Source organism: Eumetopias jubatus, unplaced genomic scaffold, assembly GCF_037043125.1.
Source record: "Eumetopias jubatus isolate StellerSeaLion01/CBP00866 unplaced genomic scaffold, mEumJub1_p1.0 scaffold_17, whole genome shotgun sequence".
In the NCBI taxonomy this organism is placed as follows: Eukaryota; Metazoa; Chordata; class Mammalia; order Carnivora; family Otariidae; genus Eumetopias; species Eumetopias jubatus.
This window is the reverse complement of record NW_028274823.1, coordinates 20,593,815-20,600,444: the sequence shown is the minus strand read 5'-3', so window position 1 is coordinate 20,600,444 and position 6,630 is coordinate 20,593,815.

The following is a 6,630-nucleotide window of genomic DNA, read 5'->3' as shown; positions in this document are numbered from 1 at the left end:
ATGACCTAAGCCAAAGGCAGCCACTTAACTGACTGAGCCACCTAGGTGTCCCCACCTAGAAGCTTTTTAAAATTAGTGGTATCTGAACCCCATTTCCAGAGATTCTAATTTAATTGCACTTAATCTCCTCGATCAAAGTTGCCAGATAAAATACAGGATGATCTTTTAAATTTGAATTTCAGAAGAACAACAAATACTTTTTAGCCTAGGTATGTCCCAAATATCGCAAGGGTCATACTTACACTAAAACATCGCTCCTTGTTTATCTGAAATTCAAATTTAACTGGGCATCTTGTGTTTGTGTTTGATAAATCTGGCAGTCCTATCCCTAGGTTGTTCTAATGCACAGGCACAGGCTGAGAACCTCTGTCCTATGGGACCAACAATACTTCCAAATGGACTACATGTTGCTCCCAGCTTCACAACCTTTGACTCAGGCCGCAAATACATGTGGTTTCTCAGCACCTCCTGTCTGTTCTCTAACTCAGCAGCGGAGTTAATTGTGTAAAAGGGAGGACAGACCATGAGAGGTTAGCCTGTGGGAGATTGGTTATGTCTGATAAATTACACCGATGGTACTTCCTACTCCCTGAGTGGGTCCTGTGTGCTGAGCTCTTAGTTGTCAATGTCCATTGCACAGTTTTCTGTGCATGGCATTTGTTAAGCACTGCTGGAGATGCCATGGAAGCTCTGGAAGAACTCACAGCCTGGGAAGGGAGAATCCAAGCATCCTTTACTGGAGAAATTTTCCGTATGTAATCAAATAAGGATTTGAAACAAGCACGCTTGTTATGCACATAAACCCAATTAGCAAGACCACATAAACTATTACCTGACAAACGTGCAGCTGGACAGAACTGAATGAAGGTAAGTGGGATAGAAACAGGAAGAAGGAATGTTTTGCTGTACCAGGTTGGAGATGAGGGAGTGCCCACCTCTGCCACGTGGAAGCTGTGCCCTCTGGGGCAAGGCGCCTATTTTTTCCTCTGTCTGCATTTCTTCATCTGGCAAATGGCAGTGAGAATAATCGCTCACGGAATGATTACAAAGACGAAATAAAAATGTGGTTGGAAACTAGGGCCTGGAATATCATGAGCATTTTATGAATAGTGGCTCTCGTACCTCCAGTATCTCTAAGATAGTGTGGGACCACATCCCATGTTTGTGTAACAAACTCAAAAGCATTCATGGCCAAAGGTTGTAAAATTAAAACTAATGCGATGAGAAAACATTTTCCTTAACATCAATTCAGTCTACGATTTGGTAGCGCCCAGTTCTTCCAGGATTTTGAAAAGTGACCAGGAAATGAAGAAAAATTTCCCAATTCTAACCTCTGCGCTAGGGATGTTCTACTCAACTCAACTTTAACAGTGATGCAATTAAGTATCAAAAGTCTAAGACAGATTCTTGCAACTGTATATCAACATGTTATTCTCCTGTGCTGGCCTGTCTGGGATGGGTGTTTTTAGGGTGTAGTTACATGGAAATAGCCTCTGATTACATTTCTGACTTTTCCAGGTAGGTTATAATTTTAGACAGTTGTTTTGACGTGACTCTTTGGAAGGCCACACATATCTGCGAGGTCTTCAGGACTCTGTGAAATAAGATGACATGAATTTTTTTTTCTGATACATTATGTAATATTCCTTACTACTGTGGAAACACGCAAAGGGTCAGTTGTGTGCAAATAAAAATTAATTTCCAACTTAAGCAAGAAGAGAGAAAGGGAAACAAGAACGCAAACCTTCCTCACTCTTGTTTTTGCTATTTCTATGATGCGTAAGAGGATGTCATAGTTCCTCTGGAGGAATCCCATATTCTGGCTCCAACTTAAGGTTTCCATTTCATTTTCTGAAAGACACAGGAGTAAAGAGGCCTGCTCTGGGTGCATATATGGGACTATCTATCTATCTCTCTGTATGCTTACAACTGGTCCTATGTCTTCTACGTATATACCTGGGTGAGAGATAACCGTGAGGGTGGGGGTTTTGGCTTTTTGCTCACTTTTGTGTTCCTATACCCAGAGTGAGCCTGACACATGGAAGACTATGTCTTCTGATGATATGAATTAATCCATATGTTGAGTATGTGCTCATGTATCCATTATTCCTGATAAATGTACCGCTTCATTGCTCATCGACCTTTTCACCCTTGAGAACTGAGCTCTGGATCAGCAAAGAGAGAGGGCAACTTGCAGGTCTCACACAGAAGAGATGGAACGAGGAGAAAGAGAAAATAGGCTAGGTGAGGACATTGATGCTGCAGGGCCCGAAGTTATATATATTATCCAGAGTTACCCAGTAGTGCAGTGGAAGAACTGGCCCAAAACTCTGGGTTTCTAACTCCCCCCCCCCCATATTTTTGTCATTGTTTTTGTTTTCCCTGAAAAATCTTTCAGGACTCTTTTTGCCTAATACTATGCTGACATGTGTACAACACTTTACAGTTTCCAAAGTTCCTTTATATACACCCCATCATCCAGGTAAACTTTGTTCTTCCCATTTGGTAGGTGAGAATCCCAAGGCTCTGAGAGGTCAAGTGACTTACACGAGTTCAGCCAGCTAATAATCAAGAGGAGGATCTTTTGCTGCCTGAATACTACCTTCTCCTTCCATCTCCTGATGGCTAACATTTCACCACTGGAACTTTATTCCTTTAGCTTAAAGCGTTGGCCATCTTTTAATTCCAAAATCCTCCAGGAATGGTCATATCTAAGCTAGTGTCAGTCACTGGTACCTTAATATACATGAATTTAGAATCTTTGCTGAATGCATTTTTTAAAATATGGAGATGTTAAAGAAAATAGGGGCCGGAAGGCCCGCCCCCCTGCGCCCCCACCCCCGGCTAGAAGAAACCCTACCATGAGAATATGTGGAGGGGAAGCTCCATACGATTCCCACTTTGGTCTCAGGCCATTGCTTTCATCATCTGGTGATTTCTGAAAAATTTCCATCAGAGGCATCTTATTACCAGATATGTAGAGCAGTAAGGACCGGGGAAAGAGTGACAGAGCCTCTGCACTTTTGGGGAAGGGAACCTCAACCATGTGACTCAATGGGTTTCTGGCTTCTGGACAGACAGCATTTTGATATTTAAACTTTAATGTGAGTGACTCAGGAATAGTTTTGCAGACAGTGTCAAATGCCTCCTCTTGCCATGCAGGAGCCAGGAAGCCAGGAAGGACCAGCACCAAGGGTCCAGCCAGGCAGGAAAAGGCATTCATGACTTTGACTCTCAGGGCCTAAGCCCCTGTTTTGTGCCATGCATGTGCTGTGCTAGGGTGCTGGGGGAGCAAGGCATGCTCCCTGCCCTTGATGAGCTCATAATCTAACGAACCCTATAAGTCCTGAGCTTTGCATAGGAGAAGCCCAGGAGATGCCTGAGACAGGAAGAACTGGCAGCCTTGGAGGTCCAGGAGAAGGGAGGGCAGAGTCCAGAGGAGCAGAGATAATGCCCCAGGAGCAGGTGACACCCAGGTGAGCTCCAGTGTAGGGTGGAGGCTATTTATCCTCTGTCCATGTCTACACCCGCTGGTGAATGTGCGGGTGGGGGTGGGGGCATGGGGAGTGGTTGGAGGAGGTCTGCTCAGCACTTTTAAAAGCTGTTCCAGGAGCCAGTGGGAGAGGCAGAGCCACACAGTTCTCCTTGTTCGTGCCATTCTGCTCGTGTCTTACCAGTCCCTAAACCTCTATTCCTGGGCTTTCCTTGAAGCCACTTCTCCCTCCTAGTAGGTGAAACCAAGATGAGGGCTCCCAAGGAAAGAAGAAGCCAATTCTTCAGCTCATTGCCCAACGAAAGGTGCTCAGGAAAAACTTGGCTAGGAAAGCTCTGGGGAATTAGGACTCAAGTGACAATGCAGGGGACAGAAGATCTCTTGATGGTGTTTATCAAGCCTGAGTACAAAGACCACAGGTCAAAGAGCAGGGAAGAACCTGACCTGGCCATGCTGGCAAGGTCCAAGGAAAAGCTAGATGTTATAGCAGGAAGGGCTAGGGAAGGGAGAAGGGGTAAGGAGGAAGAGCAGGGCTGAGGAGCCTAGGAGAGCCCAAATGGTCCAGGACAGCAAAGGGCATCCCATCTAAGTGCAGAATGGGGGGGTCTGAGGGCCACTCTCCTTGAGCCTCAGTAATTAACCAGTCTCTGTGTACCTGAAGACAGAATTAACAGGCAAAACAAACTCCTTTGATGTAAGCATGTAGAATGTCTGGGGAGAAAGAGGGACAAACACATGAGAGAGCAATCTTGCATTAATATGCAAACAAGTCTGATGGAAAAATATTACCAAAGGCAGAGAGACCAAACAAAGAAATAGAAGTTTGGGAAAACAGGCCCCTGAGTGAATGGGCCTCCAAGATATCTTGGGCCCCTGGAAACATCTTGTCTGGCCTCGCTGGGCACTGCAAAAAAATCACTACTTTTCTTTGAAGGAGTTCACATATTTTTCTCAGGCCAGCTGCCTTCTCATCTACTACCTGTTCTCTGCAAAAACTGCCAGCAAGTCTCCAAAGAGGCTTGTTTATTTATGGAGTCAAAGCCCCGGAGAAAGTAAGGTGCAAAAGGCTTGAGTACCTCCTCCTGGGAAGCAAAGCTAACGGGGAATGGAGCTGAGCTTGTAACCCAGCATCCTGGATGCCTGTCCTGTGATATAACCCCTGAAATGCCACTCTTTCTGTGGGGGCCAACTTTATTAGAGGAACTGATAATTGAGGGATGGTGTGGAAAGGGGGAGAGAGCAATAAGATGCTGACATGATTTAACACTTGATGGGCTCTGGAAAAGAAAAATAAGGAATGGGGCTTGGAGATTTAGCTTGGTGGCTTCATCGTTCCACATACATGTTACCAAAATGAATATACGTGACTACTATCTGTGGGCTAGAGTCTGGGGCACAATGGCACAGACTTAGTGAAACAAAAAGGCATTTCTCCTGCCTCCACTGAGTCTCTTGTGGTACTATTGTCTGATGCTAAGAACTCACATAATAACAAAAAACAATGCCCCTATGAAGGGGGGGAAATTGATTTGGCACCAGCAGTGGTGTTTTCCATGGGAATGACGGTGGGGGCTGTGGCTGACTGTGGGAATAGTGCAAATCAGCACTTTTTTGTAGATTTTCTTCAAGCCATTGTTTATTTTGGCTTTGGTCAGATCCGTGGCCCAGCTTGAAGATTCCCACTGGGCTTTCTGAAGCTCACAGACCTATGAGAGATGAAACAGGGATAAATAAATAATTACAAGACACCCTAACCCCTGCCCCAGCACTCATGTGTGGGGTGTGCCTATCTCAGTGAGTGTGTGTAGACATGCATGTTGGGCACTGCACTGCATATATACACATTTGGTGTGCCCACCAGGGTGAAAACTCAGGTTTTCTTCGGGCTTAGCTGGTTCATTGTCTCACTATCATCTTTCACTTAGGGCAAGGGAGATCGGGGCTATGTTACACAAGTGCTGGTTTTTGCAAGATAGCATTAGATAAAACTTGTTTGAAACTATACATTCCTAAAGTCCTTATACTTATAAACACTTTTAAACATGAGTCACTCAGGTTGTGGTCCCAGCAGGAAAAAAAGTCAGTAGTTGTTCTGATAATGGAAGGTAAACTTTTATTTTACAGCTCTTGGGAGCTTCTACTCTATCCTAGCTAAAGGATGCGGAGATCAACCATGCAAAATTTGTCACAGGACAGAAAATGGACAGACAGTATATGTAGTATGATTATATTATGGTCCCAAATGTGAATACATTGGCTTTAAAATGCCAGTTACCGATTGCTCCTGTCATATCAGCAGCAGGTTATTTCATTCTGAAAGTACACAAGACTTTCTTGAAGGTTCTGTGAGGGTACGTGTATTCTAAGTTTTACATAATGAATGTTTTACAAAGAAATGTACTTTCTCTCCTTTTTAAAAAAGTTTCCATTTCCAATAAGGGTCTTCCAGACAAACGTGTATGAAGCTGCTTCTGAGCAGGGTGGTGGGGTTGCTCAACTGCAGGGGGCGGTATTTAATGTGCTTCTGTGTAAATGGTTCCCCTGGAGGAAAATTCCAGTTGGCCTTGCAAGGTGACAATATTTAGATGGGTTTGTTGCAGAGATGTTTTCCAACAAAATGCAGAAGAGTCTTGTTTGCTTCAGCTTGCCATCCCCGCCCCCAACAACTTAGAAGCAATTAGGGGACCTAGGCTCTTATCTGGGTCTGGATTGAAAGAAAAAGATCTTACCATGGGCCAGGTAGTGTGCTAAGTGCAGATATGATTTAATCAGCACAAGAACCTTATCAGAGTTTCATGGATGGGGAAACAGGCCAAGAGTGGTTAGGGAACTTGCCCAAACTCACACAGCCTGTGTGCTTCAGAGCTGGATTTGAACCCTTCTCTGTGACACTCCCTAATGGTCTTCAGCTAGCCCTCTGACTCCCGCCATACCTCCCAAGCCTGGAAAGCATCCCTGTTTCTCGCAGATCCTGACTGGGTGATAGCAGCACAGTAAAAACAACAGTGTCAACTGGGGGTAGGAGTCTTCAGAGCCAAAAGGTGGAATTCAGCTGGGGTGGGGGTGTGGGTGGGGGTCCTGGCCTGCCATTTCGGCTGCTCTGTCAAATAAAGGGTGCCAGGTGTGGAAGCACCCTA